Source organism: Canis lupus, chromosome 19, assembly GCF_011100685.1.
Source record: "Canis lupus familiaris isolate Mischka breed German Shepherd chromosome 19, alternate assembly UU_Cfam_GSD_1.0, whole genome shotgun sequence".
In the NCBI taxonomy this organism is placed as follows: domain Eukaryota; kingdom Metazoa; phylum Chordata; class Mammalia; order Carnivora; family Canidae; genus Canis; species Canis lupus.
The window spans coordinates 46,846,344-46,871,498 of NC_049240.1; the positions used below are offsets into that span (position 1 = coordinate 46,846,344).

Below are 25,155 nucleotides of genomic sequence, written 5' to 3' on the forward strand. Positions count from 1 at the left end.
ACAATGTGGCTTGACCACCTTGCTTCTGGAACCCCACCTCGCATGATAGACTGGCACCCCAACACTGTGTTGGTGAGCCAGGAGAAAAGCTGAAAGCCTAAACAACTGTTCAGACCTTCCCCATGTGCCCTTACAATTCCTGATGTCCTACCTGCTTCAATAGGGGCCTTAGGGTACATCCCATTCAGGACGGGTGCCTCCCATGCCCCAGGTATGAGGCAGAGCAAGATTGCCTCCAGGTAAGGGTCACTGGAGGTGATGGGAAGCCTCAAGTTGATTTCACTATTCATTGGTCCCTCAAAATAAACAGAAAGTGATGGCTGTGGTAGATACAGGAGCCAAATGTACTCTACTACCTGGTAACCCTCTAGGTTTTCTGCCCTCCTTAATGCTATAGGCAGCTATAGAGCATGGACAGTTATGGGCAGAAAGGTGCCTTTAACACTACAAACTGGGCATTCTCCCCCGTGAGACTATGAAGCTTTTATTTCTCTGATACCAGAGGACATATTGGTTACTGCTACCCTACCAGGTTAAAGCCTACAAATTCTGTAAGTGAATCCCGCCTTTAGGTTAGAGTAATCAAACCAGTGTTGAAGGGAAATGCCAACTGGGAACAAGTAATCTATCGCCCCTGTAACTGTCAAACAATTTAAATCACCTCAGGGGTTGGGCAGAAGCATAAGAAAATAAGAAACTATCTAAGAACTGCACTGAATGGGTATTGTATGCCCTGCCCACAATGTCTTCAACAACCCAGTATGGCTGGTGAAAAAAAGCCAGATGGTTCAGGGTGGATGATGGTGGACTACTGAGAAGTAAACAAGGTAATGCCCTCCCCCTCAATCCATTCCACCGTACCGACCCTTGCTACCACCTTGGACACCTTGGACATGGTCCTACAAGTGTTCCATGCTGTGCAGACTTAGCAAATTCTCTTTCCAGTACATCCCTGGCTGCTGAGCCACAAGATTAATTTGCTCTTCCATGGGAGGGGCAACAATGGACCTTTCAGGTTCTTCTCCAAGGCTATATACGTGACAATATGTCATCTGATGGTACCAGACCTGTCCCTATTCTTCTCCACCTCAGTAAAATGGGCCCATTACATTAATAATAGAACGTTAACATCTGAAGACTTGCCTCCCCTACAGGGTACTTTGCAGATTTTGCTGGAACATCTGTGAGGGACAAGATAGGTAGTGAACGGACAGAAAATTCAAGGCACAGGCACCACCATAAAGTTTTGGGGAATCATTTTGTCAGGTAAGATGTGAATTGTCCTAGAAGCTATGATAAGATGCAGACCGATGCAACTCCTTAAGAACATAAAAGAGATACAAACCTTTGTAGGGCTTTTGAGAACTTGGAGGACTTTTGTTCCTTATGTGGCATGGTGCCCTATATCACCTGGTAAGTAAAGGGAACATATGGAACTAGGGATCAGAACAGCAAGCTGCCTTTGCTAAGACAACACGTACTAGAGAAATGGATTAAAGCTCTGCCCAGGGCTATCATTTGAATTAGATGCATCCACGACTCTGGAAGGTTTGGGTTGGGCATTGTGGCAGAGACAACAGAGGGAGAAAGTACCCCTAGAATTTTTTTTTAAGATTTTATTTATTTATTCATGAGAGACAGAGAAAGAGGCAGAGACACAGGCAGAGGGAGAAGCAGGCTCCACACAGGGAGCCCGATGCGGGCCTCGATCCCCTGACGGGGATCATGCCCTGGGCTGAAAGCAGATGCTCAACCGCTGAGCCACCCAGGCATCCAACCAATCCAGCGGTTGGGTATGTGAGCAGCTGCCCCTGTCTAGCATGGTAGGTATTGCCATGGTGGGTATCACCACTCCATGGAGAGGATTGAAAATCCCTAAATCAGTACATTAAGGAAAAACAAAGACTAGTATTCTTAATTTGTCTGATCTTAACAATACTAATCCAAAAACCCTTGCCTGTGGCACACACTATCAATAATATTGGGCATCAGTATTCTTTTTTGGTTAATCAAACTGTGCAGGTAGCCCATCAAGCTGCTGACCAAAAGGATCCAGGAAATACCATCATCAGAGCCATGGGTGACTGTGTTTGGGTTGGGATGGGCTCATGTGGCCCACCCTGGGTTCTGGATGTTTGAGCACCAAGAAGCTCTTATGCTGGGAACAGAAAAATCACGCTAAACAGAACAACCCAAATATATCAGGGATACAGGAGAGATAACCCAGGACTATATAGTCATTCTGTCAAATCAAAGGATGGCGGCTGGTTTGGCACTGACTGGTATGGCCTCTCAGGTATTTATTGGGTAACCCCAAATGGGACCCAGTGGTTATGAGGCACAAATCTTTGGCCACGGCTTCCTCCTGAGTGGTTGGGTCCCTGCGCTCTGGGTTTTCCCTGGACACAGGGGGAATCCACCCCACATTAACAAAACCTGCCAACCCTTCTCTCAAGGCACATTTTGTTTTCCATTGGAGCAATCACTTAGCCACTGGCTTTGTCCCCACCATGGGCCTGTAGGACAGCGTAGCAAACATAGAAGCCCCTACTAAATTCGCCCAGCAAGCCTTAAATGATGGTCAGCGAAACCTGTCTTTATCAAACCCTGAAATGCATCCAGTGAGAAAAGCTGTCCTCCCAAATGGGATGACCTGGAGCATCATCATTGCTTCACAAGGAGGCACGTGTGCCCTTCTCCAAACAAAACGTGTGTGTTCATACCTGATGAGTCTGCTCACGTAGCATCTTTATTGAATCATATAAAAATATCAGAGAACACTGAGTGATCTGAACCCCAGCCTAGGGACTTAAGTCAATGATTTAAAGCATGGGGTTCTCTGAAAAAAAAAAATCGTTACTTATCTTAAAAGTCATTATCTTAATCTATGTTTTCTACGCTGTTAGACTGTCGCTGCGGTACCTGCCTCCTGTGCAGCCAGACAGCCACCAGACTAGCATCTCCCAGCTAATAAAACGTCTTACTGACTCCTCACTACACCTTATAAAAGAAAAAGGCATAAGATATTTTAAGAGCCAGTCAGGAGAAAAAGAATGTCAGAGGAGGTCATCAAGAGGACTTGACTGTGGGTTGACCCATGAGCCACACCTGGGCAGTTGGAGGCTCCTCTTCCCCTCCTCTGTCCTTGAAAGGTACATGCTGCCCACGGTTCCCACAGTCGGTGCCTCTTCAAGGGCTTTGAGAGAGCAATGCATCGTTGAGACTGGAGGGAATATGTGATGAACCCAGGTAAAGCCTCTATATAAACTTTTGAGATGCTGGTGCGGAGATCTCCTTGTCGCGTGGTGGCCCAGGACCAGCCTTGTATGTAAGTTCCCTGGCTTATTAAACCTGTCACCTGCCAGTCTGGAGTGTCTGCCTCTGTGGTCTCTCCTTGGTCTCCATGTTCACGAGCCACTTTGAGAATTTGCTGGGAAGCCCCCAAGCTTGCGAACCAACGCTTTCAATCTGGCAGATAGACGGTTTTCCCTTGTGTGTTCCATTTGATCAAAAGTAACCTGAGTCTCAGAGAACTTAAGTGGCTTGGCCAAAGTTCCATAAATAGCAGTGTCACAATTGAGGCCTGAATACTGATTTTCTCTCTTTTAATATCATGTTCTTTCCATTTCTTCCTTAGTGATAGGAGAATATGGAGTATAAACCTTCAGGCCTCTCTAAACACTTAAGAAGGTGCACCCCAGAATGACAATTGATAGTGAGATCTTGGGTCAATCTGCAATATAATTTTGAAAAGGAGAGTCCTGGAGAAATTAGATTAACTTGCAAGGGACATGCCATCCTTCATTTTTTTTTTTTTTTTGTAAGATTGTCTTTATGTGTGCCAAACATTCCACACCACTGAGAGCTATTACACAGATTTCTAGTCTAATTGGGTTGTATGACAAGAGATTGTGATTTAACTTTCTCATCTATTTGGAAGGGGAGCTTTCTCTTCAGTGACTATCCTGCAAATCTCACAAAACCAGCCAAGCCTAGAAATCCAGGAGCTTATTTCTTGAACTCCATGGTTCAATAAAGATGCATACCCTATTGTTATTGTTGAGAGCTGCCTCCTCCCCCCACCACAAAAAAAAATACGTCTTGGACTGGTTGAAGTCTGACACAGATGAGCACATAGCAGCTTGCCAAAAATGACACCCTTTTCATCTTTTATTTTATTTTTCTTCTTAAATCAGGCCACATGAAGAATCATTCAGCTAGAGCCAAAGCTCATCAGCAGATTTCAGAACTGCCTAGGAAACTGCCACACCAGTGTGAAAGCCACCACCAGAGAGAGTGTCACAGCATGTGCTACATAAGCACCTTCCTTTCCTCCAGGTGGCATCAGGGCTGTGTTCTCTAAAGCTCATTAGCAACCTGTGCAAGACCTCATATTTAGTAACCAGAGCACCTCCTTGTTGGTCCATCCATGAGTGAGACAGAAGTATCAGCTCTGTGAAATGCAAGTGGCTTCTTGGCTTCCCAAGTAAATAAGCAGAGCCTCCTGATGGTATGTGCACATGCCCACACGGACAGAGGAGAGTAGAGACGTAGGTTTTAAGTTCTTGCTAGAAGGCAGGAAAAAGAGGAAGTTCTTAGTGCTTTACCCGCCTGCTCCTCCCCCTGCTACATTTTTAACTACACATTTTCCCCCATTAAATCAGAATTGATGAAACCTATATCACTGTAGTAATGTCTGAAAATTGAAAAGCACATTGAAAAATAATAATACCATTGACTATACAAGGCAATTTCTTCAAATCGAGTAATGATGTGATGTGTGTGGTTAACCGTATCTACGCAGGAAGTGGTTTTATTTTAAAGTTCTTGTACTCACCCCACCCCTTGTCTTTCTTTCCCCCCCCCTCCGGTACTGAAATTAAGCAGCATCCAACATAGGCCTACTCTTACGACATGTGACTTGACTTTACTGTTTTCCGTTTTTGTTGAGAGTCATTAACAGTTGGAAGTTGATGGCAGATTCAATAACAAGCGATCGCTGAGAAAAGGTAAGTAAATTTTAACTTTATATTGAACAGGAAACTTAAACTTCAAAATGTTTGGTGGTATCCTATGCCTTTGGGTGAACACACGATCATTTCTCCAAAAATGTGTTTTTACGTGTGATTAAGACATCTGTTTGTTTCGTTTGGTGTAGAAAGATTATTCTTTTCCTATTTGCAACTGTCAAGTTCAAAAGTCCTTTACCAGATATTATACACGAAGATCATTCACTAGGGTTTTATACTAAAATGTTAAAGACAGACTAAAGTATACAAGCTTTAGTTTGAAAGTGCTTTTAAAAATAACTACTAGAGAAAATTTGGGACTTTACATCTTTAACTGATCATTTTACAAGAATTTATACTATTCAGGATACAGATAATGAAAGAGAAAAAGGCACTTTGTAACAGTAGGAAATAACATCTGAATTGCAATGTGAAATATATCCACCATAAAGTGTGTTATATTAAGTTAGCATTACAAACCCTTGGAAAGGTGTAGTTTATTAAATATGTAGTTGATTCAAGAGCTATTAAAAAGCAGGAAAGTTTTTAAAATGTGAAAGAAAGCTCTCTGTTATGACATTTGAGATTTTTTTTTTCCTAAATTGTATTTAAGGTATAGGGTGAAAGGAGGGCAAGTTTCTATTTCATCAGTAAAACTCTCTGTTAAAAAATGAAATCACAGCAGACTTTATTGAAAGTTACTTTTGGGAGAAGGGGCAAATTAGAGATATAATTCTGCTATTTATATAATTATATAATTTTCCTTCTTTGGGATTTTCCAAAATAATAACCTCAGAAATGAAAAGGATTTGTTGACCATAAATGATGAGAACTTCTCTTTTGTATTGACTTCTGGCTTTTACAAAATGTCTCTGTGTTCTGTAACATATGTCCAAATAATATAAAGTACTGCTAATTTCAGAGAGGAATACCTAAAATAAATCCGAGTGTAGATTTTTGAAAGAATTTTAGTAAGAGCTCCAGATATGATCCACTCTTCTCTAATATTATTTTTATTGTGCTGTTGAATGGGGGAAGAGAGGCCCCACAACACCTATTTTTTGTGTGTGTGTTATTAAAAAAAATGCTTACGGGGTTGATAAATGGCAACAATTCTTTTCATATTATCCTTTATTGAAAGACACATATAAATGTTTTTTGATATGGTCAATTTAGTAGGAAATTATTTGGCATATTAGTACACTCTATTTTAAGACCTCCTCAATTGTCAATACTGAGACTAGCTACTTGTTGACTATTAAAAGGATCACAAAAAAGAAAGAAAAAAGAGATTGGGACGTGGTGTGCAGTACGTGTTTTATTGTTAGAGTGTAAGAGACCCTGGTAATATGTATTTGCTTTGATATTCTGATTAGCTTTTCAACTGGTTACATTTCCCCACAATGGAAAGCATTATTTAAATCTGTATTCAATATTGTGGTTCCGAACCTCTGTATCTACAGAAGCTGTATAATTCAGATAGTTTTGGTTGATATGTTATTACTTTATTCATTTTATTACAAAAGAACATCACATGAATAAACATATGTAGTACTTACATATTAGCAAGAGTGACTATCCCCATAAGCATTTGGCACTGAAGAAACGTCCACGGCAGTTTTTTAAGCCATTTCATATTTTTAAAAGCCGAATTCCTTGTTAAATGATTGTTTCTTGTAGGAACTGTCCAATTAAAATACAAATGCCTTATGATGTATGTGTAAAACTAAGAATGGATTACAGAGCTTAGTATGGATTTATAAAGAGCAACAATTAGAGATGTTAGACATATAAACTAAGATATTCTCAGAATTGTTTGTGAAAACAAGTAATGCATTATCTCTTGAATACGCAGACCAAATTTTAAAGAGACTCAATTACAAATGAGGTACTAGAGGTTACTATCCCTTTATATATTTTAAATGAATAAATAAGAAACACATTTTGGTGAAATGAAACAGTGCAGAGAATCTCATTTGGAAAGTAATTTCGAGACTGATTTATTAAAAGTATATCATGCTTTTCCACTTGGGGCCAGCATTCAACAAAACTCAGAAAAGAGGCTTTTTTCCTTTGATATTCCTCCTCTCATTCTTTTTGAATGCTTTGTTTTGGAGTGGTCTGCTCTGTCCCTAACTTAGGGTCTCGCAGCCTTGGTACCTAGAAGGAAAGACCCAACTTGTCTCCTTTCATCTCACTCCCATGGTCCTTAAAATTTACTCATTCTATTTCCCAGCATTTAGAGGACCTGCTAAAAATAATCTATGCTCACAGGAGGAGTCTACAGAGGTCTGTTTCTTCTTACCTCTTAGCCAGGCCTTCCCTCCCTGGTGTAATTTTAATAAAGTCTCTCAGCAGACAGGATCCAAAGGAACAGCTACATGTAGAGGACTCCAGTCAAATGAAGAAAATGATACCATGGCAAATAGTTGGGGTGGGGGTGGGGGACAGATGGGGGCAAGAAGAGTGTTTTGTTAACCATTGATCCTGTTACAGTATTTAAACACAGAGTGTCTTATACAAAAGGTCCATAGAGATGCGTGCCTTTCTCTAAGATATCGCACTATGTCTTAACACCATTCTGATATTCCCATACACCGAGAAAATATTTAACATAATCAACTGTTCAATATATATGTATTTTTAAAAATAATTTAATATTCTGAATTTAAATCTTTGGGTACCAGGAGCATATGTTTTTGCACTGCACAATAAATGTTATACAGCTAGACTTTCAAATATACTTATAAGTATTTTAAAGTTCGGCTTAGAGTTGGCAAAATGCCTAAGTTTTCAAATGATAGAAAATGAGTTAAAATTAGCTTAGGCAATGGAGATAGGCTTTAGTTTGTAGAACTGAAAAATCCAAGGAAAACCAAGTCAGGGTGAAATCCAGGAGTTCACACAGGGTTGTTAAGATTGGGTTGTATTTTCTTCAGTCCTTAGCTTGCTTCCCCACCCCCCACCCCACCCCTCACCCCGGCCACTATGCTCTAAGCCCTCTCTGACAGAAACTCACAGAGTTGATAAGAAAGCTTTAGGTTTACATTTGACCCCTTCAGACTCTGTTGCAGAGGGTTGACTTTCTCCTATCACCACAGTAAAGGTCTCAGATTGAGATTTGATTGAACTGAATTTTGTTGGATGACCATGGTAGAGGTAACCACGGACTCTGAGACTCACCCTATGAGTGACCTGACTAGGTCCTTCTCTTGCACCAAGGAGCCGCCTCCTGGACCTGCAACACATGTACTCTTAGCTGAATGCAGGTGTCTCCACATAGAAACTAAAATGCTTTCCCTCGAAGAAATTAGATTTTATTTCTTATAGGTAAAAGCCACAGAGCTCTGCTTCACAGCCACATTTAAAAACATTGCTTATTCAAATTCTCCAAACTTGATAATCAGACAGAAATAATTTAAAGGTAGGACTGAATGAAGCAAGTGTTTCAATTAAACTGAATTTTAAAGTATTTTTTAAGAACCACCTTGTATATGAACACTTGTCTCGATATTTTTCTTCTATAATTTTATAATCTAGTATGATTGTTATGTTAATAATTATAATACAGGGTGCCTGGGTGACTCACTTGGTTGAGTGTCTGCCTTTGGCTCAGGTCTCTCTCTCAAATAAATAAATAAAATCTTAAAAAAAATAATTATAACACAAGTGAAATTTGTCCAGTAAGGTGAAAAAAAAAAAAAAAGTAAAGAATGTTCTATGAGGATTCAGAAATTCATGAAACATTTTGTATTCTTGTTATGTGCCAGTTAATAAACTAGAGAATTTCCAGGTGTCATATCATTTGATGATATCCTATCAGAGAAATCAGGACAGTTTGGGAGGAAAGATCTGTCATAGTTTTCAGAGAGAGCTAGGGTTTGGAAATTGAGAAACATCCCAGGGAACAGGAAGGGGATATGTCCAGGCACAAGATGTCAGAGAATTTCCGAGGAAGGGTGGGCCATTTAGTTTTGTTGCCTACAAGTATAGCAGTAGGGGCTAAGGTCAGTAAGGCCAGTTGAGATCTATTAATAGAGTAGACCTGCTGAGCACATTGTGACGCAGGGTTGTTCCTGTTAAGCAGAGGGAATACATGATTGGATGTCCACGTTTTCCCTCTGGGTGGGCTATCCAGCCTCGGGATTTATTGGCTTCTGCTAGACCTCCCAGTTGGTGGCTTGCTCTTCAGGGTAGTTTCCAGAAATGGCTTCAGTCGATGAAGGCAGACATCCCTGTCACATAGGGTGCCAAGCCCCCCTCCTCAGAAGCATTGAGGTCCTTACACAGGCGGGGCTATAGAGAATTGTTTTTCAGTTTACAAAAATATTTTTATTTTTTTATTATTTGTTTTGAACTTAAGAATAGGTGATGCAGCAAGATGGTTGAAAATCAAAACCTACATAGAAAAATTTTAGAAAAAAAATATCTTTCTGGCATTTCCATTTCTATATACCTCTATCTTAACCCAATAGGCTACCACTTTTCATAGTTATTTTTTTAATCTTTCACAGTTGCATATATGCATATATATAATGTATGTGCATATACCCTCCTTTATTATATTAAAAGTAGCATATTATACACACTGCTCTGCTTTGCTTTTTTTTCTTTTAGTAATATCTTAGAGATACTTCCATAGCAAAATAAGAAACTGTTCAATTCTCTCTCTCTCTCTCTCAGTTTCCACTGTGTGGGAGTTTATTTATTTATTTATTTATTTATTTATATCATAATTTATTGAAAGAATCATGGGTGTCTTCAGTTTTTGCTCATTCAATAATTGTGTTAATGAAATTGTGTGTGTTCTAAAATATATCTATGGGATGAATTTCCAGGGATACTATTTATTTATAAGCCAAGAGATAAAATCATTCTGGTAGCTATTGCCATGTAACTTCAGGTTGGTGTAACTTTTTGAACTTCCACCAACACTTAGTGAGATTGCTGGTTGAAGCTCTGTGGCTTCTTTCCAATGGATTGGTACTGCCAACCTTTTGAAGTTTAGCTAATCGGCAGAAAATTGTATCTCAATTGAGTTTTATTGATATTTCTGTTATTATGATTGAGATTGAGCTTGTTTTTAGAAGATTAAAGGCCTACTTATTTTTCTTCTTTTTAAAAAATATTTTATTTATTTATGGGGGAAGGGGAGGAGAAGAGGGAGAAGGACAAGCAGGCTCCAAGACAAGTGTAGAGCCTCCCCTGGGGCTGGATCTCAGGCCCTTGAGACCATGACCTGAGCCAAAATCAAGAGTTGGACGCTTAACCAACCGAGCCAGCCAGGTGCCCCTACTTGTTTTTCTTAATAAGATAATGTATCTTTTCTCAATTGTATGATTAAGGTGCAAAAGCATTAGTGGAGTTCAGGCCTTAGAAAGAGGTGTCAAAGGAGTAAGAAATTAGGGATAACTTATATAAAATACTCTTTTCATAAGTCTTGAAATAGGTAATAGCTAAGAAAGGGATGAAACATGAATGTTGAGGTGAAGGAGAAGAGAAAAGGAATAGAAATAAAGGAAACGAAGGCAATATATTCAGGAAGCCACCAAGGTCTTAGAGACTAATGGAGATGGGTGTAATCATTACCTCAGGTAGATAAGTTAACCTGAAACTGGAGGGCGAGCACTTTCATGAGTGTGTATGTGGATGGTGGGATATGGAAATGCACTGAGGAGATGAAGTTGAGGAAACATAGGCTTCATGGTTTCTATCTTTTCTGAAATTGTAGGAAAGCCTCTTTGATGAGAGGAAATATTTATGGAACACCAAAGAATAAACAGAATATATTATTGTTAAATTGGCCTTGTTGACTACATACAATACTATTGTGGGCTTAAAATTGATTTTCTCTTTTGATGGGCATCAACCCAACTCAATTCAATCCTGTAAATAATATTGAGCTCTAAGTACACTGTGATGTGCTAGGAATTACTGGGGACACAAAGAATCAATGTGCTGTCCAGCCAATGAAAACTTTTTAGGTAGTTTAGTGGCTAAACACAAGAATTTAAGTGTAAATCTATATGTATAAATGAAGTGCTATAGAAATATCACAGGGACATTTTATTCTCAGAGTCCCAGACTCATTGTGCCAAATCCAATGGTCATTTATGTGTCTTCATATTATCTACTATGTGAGCTGCACTTGATGCAATTTAACATTCCTTCCCTCTTGAACCTCTCTCTTCATTTGACTTTCTGGGATATTTCATTCTTTCAGTTTTTCTCCAAGTTAACTGGACACTCTTTTTCTGTCCCCATTTGATAAATTTTCTTCATCATTCAACTCTAAATATTGGAATGCCTTTAACTCAGTTTTCAGATTTCTATCTTTTTCTTCGTAGCCTTTGTCTTCTAGGTTTATTCCTAGGCAAAGGTCTCAGTGCCATGATTTAAACTTTTTTTTTAAATTTTTTTTTTTTAATTTATGATAGTCACAGAAAGAGAGAGAGAGAGGCAGAGACATAGGCAGAGGGAGAAGCAGGCTCCATGCACCGGGAGCCCGACGTGGGACTCGATCCCGGGTCTCCAGGATCGCGCTCCGGGCCAAAGGCAGGCGCCAAACCGCTGCGCCACCCAGGGATCCCCATGATTTAAAATATTATCTGTATCCTCATTAGATCTTGAGATTAGAACGTTTTCTTAGCATTATAACTAAAAATGCAATTGGCTACTCATCATCTTCATTTGAATGTCTCATAAATATCAAAGTGAGTATGATCAAAACTAATCCGGTACTTACTGCCTGGTTGCCCTCAACCCAACTTGCTTCTTCCCTATTTTCATCCATCTCAGTTAATGGTACCACCATTCATCTATCTGTTGAGGACAATAAACTAGAATTACTGTCAGCTGTATTCTTTCCCACACATTTCCTACCCCAAACCACATTCAACTTATCAGCAATAAGTAGAGCCTGCAAAATATTGATTTAGCTCCCATTATTATATTTGCTTAACTTTTTCAGTAGTGGCTCACGCAAAGTTGCATATTTTTTCCAGACTAATGGTTCTTTTTTGTTGTTGCTGTTGTTAATCTCTTGTTTGTTGGTTGTTTGTTGTTTGTATAATGAGTTTTCTTAAAAAAAAAAAACCTGCTAAATGAATACACTACGGTCTGTGGCATGTAGTATAACATCACAATTTTAGATAAAACTGCACTCACCAATTCACTTTCTATTTTCAAGGGAGAGAAAAATCATACAAAATATATGGAGCAACATGTTTGAGTGAATTCAGGAAGGTTGAAGAGGTGGCAACTTCTAGAACTTTCCACTCAGGTGTTTTTTTGGCCCTAAAGATGTTTTTCTGCACTATAATTGATTATTAATTACTCTTTGTGGGCAGGAAAACCATAAGTCTCACAAACATTAAAAACACTGGTAGGGGAAATAATACAGAAAAAAAATAAATTTAATAAGTAAAAGAAACATTTCTATGTTACATTTTATATACAATTTATTTTTTATCAAATTATTGCTATTACTTATGTGAACCAATTTATTTTATCTATTCACATATTTTTGTATTTATAGATGTTGATTGTATACCTTGGGCTTTTATTTAACAACTTTTCTTGTAGGAGGAATTAATTAGACATTAAGCAAGGGGTAAAATGTAAACTTAAATATCCCAAAATCAGTTACTTCTTATCACCTCTTTCACTGATACCACAGAATCTTCTTGACTCATCTCCTTGCTTCTACTTTTCATACCACAGTTATTTCCCAAGAAGTACCCAAAGTGAACTTCTTAAGACATAAATCCTACACCTTTACCAGTAGAAAAAACTTAAGTGACTCTATTATATTTCAAATTAATGCCATCCCCTTTTATGATTTGCAAGGCCCTCTCTCATTACTTTGCTTGCATTTTTCTAAATAGCATTTTGGATATGAGGAATTATTATTTTTTGTCAGCTGGCTTAGTAACTATTATTTCCAACTTACACTAAATCATCTATGAACATATTGACCTTGTTCTGGTTTTTTTTTTTTTTTTTTTTTTTTTTTTTTTTTTTTTTTTTTTTTTTTGCTCCTGAATATCTAGAACCTAGAACAATAGCAGGCATATAATAAACATTCAATGAATATTTGATTAGTGAAAGAATAAGTGACACAAAAGTTGACTCTGGATTGTAGAGTCAGAAAAGGTTTTCTGGGGATTTGTGACTTTTGCAGGTCTAAAGAAATAGGGTAAGTTTAGGGGAAGAGAAGCTAGAAACATTTCAAACAAATGACACTTGATGAGTATGTTTTGAGTAACCTTGCAGTGATGAAAGGTTGGATTGAAAGCTTGGATTCATTGTATACTGTAGTGCCTTTCTGAAACTCAAATGATCCATCATCTGAAAACAGATTGCTATAAATTGATGGAAAACAGCAATCACCTCATTTAAATTTTAAGCTATTTTACTTAAAGCATTAATTTTGTGTTTAATTTTTTTTTAATGTAGAAAACTTTTTGTTCTAGTCCCTACTGGTGTAATGCTGAACTTAGAGTCAAATGAGATCTCTGCTTAAAAGAGTTCTGAAAGATAGAATGCTCAGGAAATTGGGTGCTGAGTCAAGGGGAAATTTTGTTTCTGCTTATTTATCTTTCTGCATTAGTTAATTTTATATTAAAATGTAAAAGCTAGAGTCTGAGCAATGGAGCCCTTATTCATCTTTCTGCTAAAGACACTAAGAAACCAAGTAATCTGAGCTTCTATATAATATTACCAATTTGTCCCAGGATGGTTGCCTTAAGTGGAATATAGGAGGAAAAATGAGTGTCAATTGCCCCAGCGGTGTCTCCAACACTGTGGGAGGTACTATGGTGTTACAAAATATAGATAATATTTTCTCACTCTCAAGATGCTTGCAGTGGCATGAGACATTCATCGATATAAATTAGAGTGGCATTGTTATTAATGATCATCAGAGCTATGACTATGATACTACATATAATGCATGTTATATAGCAGGTGTTTTGCATACCTAATAGTATTTGATAGCCACAAAATCATGTAAAGAAGTTAGTACTCTCATTTTATAGATAAGGAAGTTAAAGGTAAGTGGCTAAGTACCCTAATTTACAGAGCTAAGTGGTAGAGTAAGTCATGATGTATAGGCGTACCTGGGTTTAATCCATGACCAAACAAAATCCATGTTATTTTCACCATGTCATGCTACAATTTTGAAGCCGACTTAGTGTTAGCAGTTAAGCAATGCTGGCCTTCATTTTTGAGGCCCTCGAGTCTGAAAAGGTCTAAAAGGATCCTGCTTTGTACGCTGTCTAAAATGATGCCATCTGTGGAAAACCTATTGTTTGCTGCATGTATTGCCTTTTTGGGAGATGTTCTATTAGTGAGGAGGAAAACGTTTTCTACCTTGGTCTCTGTCATATTCTCGGTGCCTTTTCTATTTCTCTTTTCTTTCTCCTATAGGCCTATGTCTCCCATCAGGCCGCAAATACCCCAAATACTTTTCTAGACTATGCTGTCGATTATAGCAACTAGCCACAAACGGTTATACAGTATTTGAAACGTGCCTTGTCTAAATTTAGTGTAAAACAACCAGATTTTAAAGACTTAGTACAAATAAAAAGAATGTTAATATTTTCACATTGGTTATATGCTGAAATTATAAAATTTTGACATAATCGAATTAAATAAAATACATTATTAAAATTAATGTCACCCATTTCATTTTTCTTCTCTAATGAGGTTGCCAGAATATTTAAATTTCCCGTTACCTGGCCTGAAAATAAATAAATAAATAAATAAATAAATAAATAAATAAATAAATAAATAAATTTATTCAAATATAGTCTTTAAAATTCTATCTTTGCCCTTGGCCTTTCTCCAAATATTGCTCCTCATTTTCAATTGTCCCTTGATACCACTCCATGGAATCCCAACAGTATTTCAGGCTGAATATGTCTCAAGTTAGCCCCTAATATACCCACAGAATTCTACTCTTTCTCCTGCTAACTTCAGTTAAGATGTCCCTATTCCTGAAATCTCCTAAATGAGTAAGATTGGAATCTCTGTGAACTCCTGTGTGCTGCTTATTCCATACATCCAATTGGTTGCCATGTTTTAGGAGTAACCATTCCTTCTCTCCGTTTCATTTATTGTCATAGTTACTAATTTGGTCATCCATTAAGTCTTGTCTAGACTATGGCCAAAGGAGTCTTAGTTGCTTTCATACTCCTATTTCTCTTACTCCTTTACTTTGCCTATTACAGATTCACTTTATGTCTTCTGGGTGAGGGTTGGGTTCAAGTTAATTAACACAAGTAAGAATATCTATTATCTATTTATTTTCTATTAGAGCTTGAAAAGTGGTTTTATATACATTATTTTATGTGATTATCCAGCAAGCTAGTATGAAAATCAGGACCTTTTCATAGATTTAATAGAAGAAAACAATTATAGACAGAAAAAATATTTAAAAATTGAATTGTTTTAGGACATGTCAAGAGCATATTTTTTCAGAGTGTTTTCTCATTTTCTGAGCCTGAGCTCTTAATATCTTACTATTAATAAAAAAAAAAGTTCTAGAACAGAATTTGGTCAATTGATTGGATGGAGACAAGAGAATAAATGCTCCTACAACATGGCATTTGGGGCCTGTCTGAAATCTCTGGGTTCCACTGCTTGCTAGATATCATCCATGGTATTTTGTGCAAGTTACTTAATCTCTTGAAGACTGAATTCCCTTATCCATATAAAGGGGGGTTTTCTCACAAGATAAATAAGGAAATAATGTATGTAAAGAAATTTGCCTAGTTTGTGGCACAAAATAATTGCTTTAACAAGGTTAAATGTAGTGTGAATAGTAGCTCTAGTAGTAGCCGTTTTTATCAGGTTGTCTAGAATCCAATGATGACCATATTTTTCCTTCATTATGATATAAAAATCATGGCAGGATAATTCTGGTTTATTTCAATTCTGAGTATTATGATAAGATTATGAAACTCATCAAGAGCAATTTCTTGCTATTAGTTTCATTTCCTCAATACAGCTGCATGGGGGAATACAGTATAGCCATGTGGGGGAGAAGAAAGAAAGCTCTTTTCTTGTTTATTTACCAGTTTTTGGTTGATATGGAAATTTTCCTACAAGCAGCTCAAGATGTGTCCTCACCGAAAATATTCTTTAATTTTGAAGAATTAACTAACATCCTTCACACAGAACAGTTTAAAAAGTGGTAGGCAACCATTGGCTCTTGGACTTGAAATTAAAATGAATCAAAGAAAAACTACAGACAAGGAGAGAGAAAAAAAGTAGGATTCTCCTCATTCATTTTTATTTTATATCTATTTTTTTCCAGGGTGGTAAGGTGGCGACATAAATGGTTCATGAGGCAGATATGCTGAAGTCCTAGCAAAGTGATTCTGAAAAGGAAAAATAAGAAAGAAATTTGGAAGGCCCAGGGTCTAGGTTGCTAATCTGGTTATGAGGAGAGTTAGAAGTGTTTTTGTTGTGTATATTGTTTTGTTTTTTTTTTTCCCTGGGGAAATCTGCTGAAGATTCTATGTATGGATGTTGAATGAATCCATCAATCTCAGTCCTAATTCTGAAAGCAGTCAGTGTTAGGGCATTGGATTAATGAGAGCAGGTGTGGTGGTGGGAAGCGATTGAACAAATGCTCAGTGGCAGTGGTGCTGTCCTTGGAGAACTGGCTCTAGATCCTACAGGCCAGAGGGCTTTGCATTAGAGGTCTAGCTTTGAGAAGGGGGATTAGCAAGTGGGCCATGGTTTCAGGGTGAGAAATCAGCATGAAGGGAAGACTAGTGACTGGTCAGTATGGTAGATGGGTAGAGTATGATTTGAGGCTGGGAAGACAGGGAAAGTGAGATGCAGTGATTGCTCTGACTTCCTCTGACCATGAGGCACTGTATCCTAGGTCCATTTGGCATCTTTTGATGTGAAGAAAGTGGAAAAAAAAACAAAAATCCAGTGACACTGGGGACTGGGAATCACAACCATTCTAACATAGTGGCTAACCTGAACTTGTTGGAAATGCTCATAGTACTGGGGGAATTAGAGACAGAGGATTTCAGGCAGACACCAGATGCCTTCAATGCTCTCCATACAGTGCAGAGCAACCCTGACAAATAGAGTGTCTGGTTTTAAAGAACCCATGGTCTATTTGGTCAGAAGAGACACACAAATCAAATAGAGAACAGAAAACAATAGAAGTCAGGATGTGATTATCTGCCAAAATGTAGTAGGAACAATAAAGGAGGTCAGAGCAGGGAGGGGGGAAAAGAAGAACTTGCTTAGCAATAGCAAAGAGCACAGCCTACTCTTTGTAATTTGAGATCATGCTGAAAAAGTCACACAAATAAGTGAAATAGTATTACTCTCTGATGAGTAATATCACTTTCTAAACCAGTGGTACAGATAGTCTCTTGGTTTTGTTCTCCATTTCTACTCCTATCAGCTTGGATTGAAAAATAACAAAATATATTAAATGATACTGATTCAACATGTAGCAGAAACTGCTGTATCCATATAACAGAGGAGCAATACTCCTAGAGGTGATGGCACCATGGGTCACAGTGACAAATGCCCTCAGACCAGTTGGGATACTTATGGAGATAGAGTAGAATGGGAGAGAAGCTCTGGATCGAGAGAAGCTGCTCTGTTTACAGGATGTAGAAGCTGCCCACTCCCAGCTGACTGTTACCACACATCCTTGACTAGTTTTCTACATCTTCTGATTTTTCAAGGGAAGACGCAGATCTGCACCTTTTTTTTTTTTTGAGTAAAAAAATCCTCATTTTTCAATTGGAAACTGATTCAAAACATTCTAAAACATTGTTCAGGCCCAACAACATATGTCCGTGGGTTGAATTTGGTTGGCAGTCTGCCGGTTTTCCACCTCTTCTTGAATTTATAGCTGCTCTTAAGAAAGCAGGAGCAGAGTGTCATGATTAGAAAGAACTAAACTCCTCCAAATAATTTCCATATACAGAATAAATCCTAATAAAGGCTCAGAGACTCACTAGCACATTAGATTATTCGACAAAAAAAACACATCCATTTTTGTATAAATTTTGCGTTGAGGTCCTGGTTTTGTTTGCGTAACTTTCATGAGTGGGTTTATTTTCCTAACTTGAAAGAACTGATTCTGTCCTATTGTTAATGTTCCTCAAAGCATTTTTTAACCATTAAAAAATGTCTGCAAAAGGTTAAGTCCTCTAAGTCATAGTAGATATGGTCATCCTGAATTTGCCTGATATTTTCAAAGTCACATGATATAAGATATGGACCAGAACATGTACACTTGCATGCGTGCATTGTTGTAGGGGAGATCAAAGAGATTTGTATGCCTTAGGTGGTGATGGTAATAGTAACAACAGTTTGAACGCAGGCACACGTCCACTTGTACACACACATGCACATGTGAAGTCCACAGTGTGCTGGATGAGGAAATGTAGAATGGGTGGGGATGGCTGTATAACCCATGTCATCATGCATATTATCTATTAACAGATCAGCATCACTAAGTCTCAGAAGTAGTTACAACAAAGAATGTAAGTAAATAAAGGGAGGAGAGAAGGAAAAAAAAAAAAACACTGTTCAATGATTTTTAAATAAAATAGATAATCCTGATAGCCATTTTAAAGTTCTAGATATTTTATACGTTCCCTTTTGACTTCAATGTGGCCAAGCCAAAATTCTTTATTTTGCTTTGTGAGGAGCCTAAATTAAAGATAGATATTTGGCTGTCCTACTTCAAATTATAGTAACACTGAATTAATTGGAACCTAGTTAGATTGATAATGTGTCTTAACTGTCTCCCCTACCTCCTACTTCCTGGGGTGAGGCCCTTGAATTCCATTTTGAGGAAACAGAATGACACCTTGTCTAAATGGGGGAGCTAGCCCCAAACAACTCCTGATTGGAGATTCCTGATAATGCCCCTGAAGTTCTCCAAGAGATAAGGCATCAAAGAACCTTTTCAGCCTAGAAAGAAAAAGACACACTTAAGATATGTAATATAACTTGGCATGTTGAAGGATATTCAAAAGCAAGAATTGAAAAACTCAGTCAAAAACTTTCAACTTAAATAATGTGAATAGTAGATAAATAGATAGATAGATAGATAGATAGATAGATAGATAGATAGATATTCTTGGTTTCAAGAAAAGAAGCCTTACTGCCCCAAAATTTCAGATTAAATTTGGGTGAAAACAACAATATTTTGCAGAATTTGTTTGTTCTCACACCAAACATACTCTGATGTTTTACAAGCAAGAGAACTGTTTTCCAAATGTTTAAATTGATGTTGTTTTACTCACACTTACCAAGTTCATGATATAAACATTAAAAAAAAAAAAAAGCGCTCATGCTGAAACACTCACAATAGACCCAGATTGCTTGTACTATGATCCTGTTGGATTTTTCCTTTATATAAAAGAATTCATTTTTCAGTATCTATCTACTTAGCTACAGAGTCACTTATCTTCTCACTTTTCCCAGCTATGATCAATACCACTTCCCCAACCACCAAAATATTCCAAAACGAAATGCATTCCCAGGAAATGTAATTAGAGCAAATATATTAGCAAATATGAACTGAGTAGCAATGGGATTTAAGAATAAGAAGATACTACAGTAATTATTACTAATTAGTAATAAGTTTAGATCAACATGGATATAAAATTTAAAAAGAAGAGCTTTATGTAATTCTATAGACTTGTTTATCATCAAAGTTCAGCATCTCAATCACTGGGATGAAGGCCAAACATATAGTTTCTTAGGCTCCTCTTCAGTGTTGCTGGATGGGAGTCTTTGGAGTGTGCAGTAAAATCTGTGTGTTTATGAAACTTCTCCTATTGACACTTGAGAGTCACTGCTCTAGAGCTTTCTTACTCCTCACTAGTAAAGCCATTTGTTCCTTTTCAACTGAAGTTATTTCTGACCCTAACCCCTAGGAGAGATCTTAGCTTAATGCAGGTAATCTTAAACCAATTCTAGTGGAAGGGGAAGTTTTGTGAGTTCAATATTAAATTATAACAAGTAATCATGGCTTTGGTCTGCACTTGCGACACATACATCAGATGTGTTTCTCCTTATATATAAGTCCCAGTCCTTCAGAAAGTCATCCCTTCCTCATTAGACATTTGCTTTGTCTTCAACCACTTCTGACGGTCATTTGTTGCCTCATTCTCTTGCTAGAATTGAAGTCCTACCTCCCTACTGTCAGTCTCCCTTCTGGATAATTGAGGTAGGTCTAAACAAATATCCAGGAATCAGAAGCCTGACACTTAATAACAAGCCTCCTAGGTAATAACAGTCTGCAAATCTGAACTTCTGAGTGTTGCCCTCCTCAGATTACCAGTGGTTGGTTTTTCCCACCTGTCAGATACATCTTTCTATTCAACTTGGATTCCCAGTTGCCCATGTTTTTTGATATATGCAATTCTTGGACACAACTGACATTGACCCCTTGTCAATGTTTGTGGATAGGACACTCTCCAGTATCTGTTTACTTTAGATGAAGAGGCAGATCTTGGTCTTTTCTCATCTCAGTAAACCATGAGAGATGGCAAATCCTTCTAATTTAAACAAACAAACAATCTCTATAGTAGGATACTCCTATCTCATATCAAACACAGAGATGATTTCCAGAAGAATCACATTTCTAAAAATAAAAGTCAAAACAACAAATCTTTTTTTTAAAAAAAAGATTTTGCTTATTTATGAAAGACAGAAAGAGAGAGGCAGAGACACAGGCAGAGGGAGACGCAAGCTCCATGCAGGGACCCAGATGTGGGACTCGATCCCGGGACTCCAGGATCACACCCTGGGTGGAAGGCAGGCACTAAACCGCTGAGCCACACAGGGATCCCACAACAAATCTTTTTAGAGGAAAATGCAGGAATAGTCTCTGTGGTCTTGGATCAGGAAAAGATTTCTTAAGAGGACAAAAAATCAGTAATCATAAAAGGAAAAAAAGGATAAATTGGACAGTACTAAAATCAAGAATGTCTATTGATGAAAAAAAGATTCTATTAAGAGAGTAAAAAGTAACCCACAAGTGGGAAAAATGATTATTGCAGCATATATATTTAAAAGTGGCTTGTATCCAGAATTTAAAATAAAAAGGACAAGGAACCTAACAGAAGAACTAACAGAAGTTTTTCATAAGTATTTCACAGAAGTACTTCACATAATATTACATTGCTGTTTGCTATGTAATATTAAACAAATAAACATTTCAGTGAAATAAGCTCAGCAATAAAAAGAATATACCCTCGGTTTTCCACTTACATTAATTTTAAAAACAGGCAAAACTAAGAAGACAGAATAATGATTATTTTTAGTGGGGTGAGTGGAGAACGACTGGAAGGGAGATTTGGGTGCCTCTGGGATGCTGAAACTGTCAAGTTTCTTGGTTTAGTTGTGGTTACACGAGTGTGTTTAGTTTGTGACAATCCATTGTGCTTTATACACAAACATGGGCACACACACACACAGACACACAAACTATTTAAAATGCCTTTTATGCATACATAATTGAGTGAGAAGCTAATTTTTAAATGCATTAAAGGAAATATACGGAAATATTTTAATAGTGTTGTCACTGTCACAACGATGGACTATGACATTACTGTCCCATTTTCAGACATGTCCCTTTGGCACTGAAATCCAATCCAATCAACTCAGACTTTGAAGACATGAGCATTAGGGAAAGACTAATCGGATACAATAACAAATTTGCTAAATAAAACAAATGTCAGCCATATTTGACTACTGTCAATTACTGCCTCCTGTTAATTACTGTCAAACACTAATTATGCAATATGCAGCTTCCCCATATTTTAACCTGGACTGGCCAAGATAAGGAGAGAGGGATCTTGGTGTTCTGCAATCAATGTGTGATTAGATTTAATCGGCTTGATGAAAGGGCTTAGCAACTGAGTCCCATCCTTTAGGAAGGAAGTGCCATGGAACATGAAATCCCAGGGAACAAGCAATCGCAGGTTGAGATGTACTTTTTAGCACTTGGTGCTCTTCCAACAGAGATCAGAGAACCCAACCTGTCCCAGAGACTGCCTGAGACTGCTTGTTGTGTCAATGTTCCCTAATACTGTGGCTGCTAAGCAACTTGTTCTACAGCCAATGTTTTCTCCTTAAGTGACATTTCATCATCCAGTGCCCTATGATAGTCACCCTGTTTTCCCTTAATTGATACTTGTATGCAAGAGGCGGAAAATGGCTCAGCATTTCTTGCTAGATTAGGTCAAAACTGACAGAGGAAACAGAGGGAGGATTGCATTACTTATGCCCCTTATGGTTCTCCTGTGTATCTAAGGAGATTGCCGTTTCATAAAATTTCTTATGCTGCCTAAACATAATTACGATAGCACAGGCGTTTTGTTCCTATTTGCTTTTCAATTTTGTGCTACTTACCTGATCACCGGAGGGAAATTCAGAAGCGGTTCTACTAATCTTCACTTTATTTTTCTTCTATGCCCTTAGTCAGATATCATTGTTCCCTTCAAAATCTCTTTCTTAAATGCTTCATTTTGTCCTTCCTGTGAAGTCTTCACTGTTCTTTTTCATTTAACTGGTAACCAGAAGCATTAAACATGCACCTGGAGGTTCAAAATGAGGATTCTGACATTCTAGAGTGGCTTTCTTTTTCTTCCAGATTCACTTCTCAGGTTCCCTTGTCATAAGATCAGTGTTTACAAATAGAGGCTGTGATATTTATTCTGATTTGAGGTTAATAATTCTCTCTCCCGTGAGAATGCTACTGTTCCTCCATGGCTGGGGATCCATTTCTCTGGGAGTCTTCTCACCAAATCCATGCCTTAAACAAATCATCAAAGTTTCCCGGGATCTATTAGAGAAACTCACATTCCTTACGAGAAATGGCAAGATTCTCTTCATCCAGCCCTAGCTGACTAGTTTTCCCACCTCCCATGTTCCATCATTTGTTTGGATGTTCACTTCTGTTTTTTCCTTGAATCTTGTGATCTCAGCCTGTACTGCCCCTGACATCCCTTCTCTGACTTTTGGATCTTAATTTATACAACATCAAGGTCAAATGTCACCTTCACCTTAAAATCGTCTTCAGTCCCATCCTCCATTGCACTCTTACCAGACTCTGTGGTAGGCAAGCATGCTTATGCCTGCCCCCCGGTTCTCAATCACTTTTTAGAAACTGCAGGAACTAGTTAAGTCTATTTTTCAAGGTAAAGGCTCAATAAATCCTTGAAATATATACCAGTTGCTTTGCTCCCAATAAGATGGAGACTAAGAGTCTAAGGTGCCCAGGGGATGAGAGATGGCAAGAAGATACAATGATCTAAGAAAAGATCAAGGTTGCCTGTCACACAATTTTGTCTGGGACTGATTCTGCTTAAAAAATATATTTTACTTGTCATTTTCACCATTTAGAATGCCCACGAGTAATGACAATAACCGTATTACAATCTATCCATGCAGCTGACTTGCCAGACTTTGCCAGTAAATGGAGGATATCACCCTGATTCCATGATTAAGTTAAGTTAAATAAATGCAAAGCCTTATTATCACATTTCCTATATATAACACCTGCCCAGTCAGAGACAATGTTACCCAATGGGGTGGCTATGGTCAAATTCCTTTACTGTGATGTTCTTTTCTCATTATATTTGACATTTTTGAAACCGAGTTTTATTGCACTCTCTCCGCTTATGGAAGTGGTCTGGGGAAATTAGACTTAATAGAGATGTAGAAGCCACAGGGAAAAAAGAAAAGGAAAGTGAACTGGAAGGAAACTGAAATTAAAATGTTATTTTAGCAAATGGCTGCTGTGGTGGAGACGACAAACAATTGCAATGTGAGTTAATTACTGACCTGTCAGCAAAGTGTAGCAGGAAGGTTTGTGCCACACATTACTGGAGCCACCGTGGCCACAAGTCATCTCCAGAGGGGAACAAACAGCCCGTGCTCTACCACAGATCAACAGAAGATCTTTCCAGGGCACAGAAATGAATTTCTCACACAAGTAATATTTGTCTGTGGAGTTTCCTTGAGCTCTACTTAGCAGACCTGGAGAACCAGCACTTCCCACACGTTCTGGGAAAGGAATGGAGTCATATGGCCACAGGGGGTTCCTGTGGGTTTAGAGGACTTGCAGCTTTGGGTAGTTGGGGTGACCAGACAGCTCACTTGCCACATAGCAAGAATGGAGGCTAACACCTGTGGAATGGGGATCCCCTGGGGTGCAGGCCCTGCTTGCCTCTGCGACAGTTCTCCTCACACCATCTTCAGTGGTGATCCATGTAGGGCAAGAAGGTCCTATTTGGAAAATAGTATCAAGCACTAGAGACATTTGAAAGTCAAGGGAGTCTTCCTCTATTGTCAAAACAAATAACCCTTCTAAATTCTAAGATGGTCATTAGGTGTAGTCATTTAATTTACAAGAAAGAAAAAAAAAGCTTATTCTTATATGAAAAAAAAGGTATTCTTCATATTTTTAACAACTCAGATTACTCTCCAAGTATTGGCCTCAGAAGACATGAAAAGTATTGCATTTTCTTTCCGCCCCAAATTATCAGGCAATAATCATAGTTCATTGGACCTTTAGAAACACTGGCCAGGGGCCCCCCAGGTGGCTGCATCCATTAAGCATCTTCCTTCAGCTCAGGTCATGATCCCGGGGTCCTGGGACCAAGCCCGGCATGAAGCTCCCTGCTCCGTGGGGAGCCTGCTTCTCCCTCTCCCTCTGCCTGCTGCTCCTGCTGCTTGGGCTCCCTCTGTCTGTCAAATAAATTAAAAAATCTTAAGGGAAAGAAAAGAAACACTGGCCAGAGTGAGTTATACATTTTTTTTTTTAAGATAAGCAATAGACTTGATCAAAGACATTTTCCAATTGGTAACGCTCTGCTAGGTTATGCACACTGGCGTTAACTAGTTTCTATATTTGTTTCCCATTGATCTAGTCAATAAACACTTGTCAAGTCTCTATTGTTTTGTGAGGAAGCACAGGAAGATTTATAAACACTTAAACTGAACGAGGTACACGATGCATACCTGATATGGCTGCACAATGATCATCTCTTCTCCCAGGTCTCTGACTTCCCTTGGAATTCTTGTTACCTTATTTTTCCATACGTGGCTTCCAGCTGACTTGGCGGGGGGCGGGGGG

General features: G+C 38.2%; 1 protein-coding gene and 1 long non-coding RNA gene across 3 annotated transcripts in view; one reads left to right on the top strand and one right to left on the bottom strand.

Annotated features, from left to right (window-relative positions):
- Positions 1-1,723: 1,723 nt before the first annotated feature.
- On the bottom strand, positions 1,724-7,406 carry LOC111091185. Its single transcript, XR_005374273.1, has 3 exons — positions 7,315-7,406; positions 6,569-6,692; positions 1,724-4,568 (listed from the first exon to the last, which is right to left on the bottom strand). It is a non-coding gene; the product is annotated as an uncharacterized LOC111091185 (long non-coding RNA).
- The window catches only part of ARHGAP15 (Rho GTPase activating protein 15), a 609,765-nt gene continuing 588,983 nt past the window's right edge, over positions 4,374-25,155 (top strand). Inside the window, exons 1-2 of one of the 2 annotated variants that reach the window (XM_038565114.1) lie at positions 4,374-4,510; positions 4,888-5,009. The gene's annotated coding sequence lies outside the window, so the exon portion shown is untranslated. Of the gene's footprint in view, positions 4,511-4,859; positions 5,010-25,155 lie in introns of those variants that run through there. The other variant, XM_038565115.1, reaches the window with a different exon arrangement.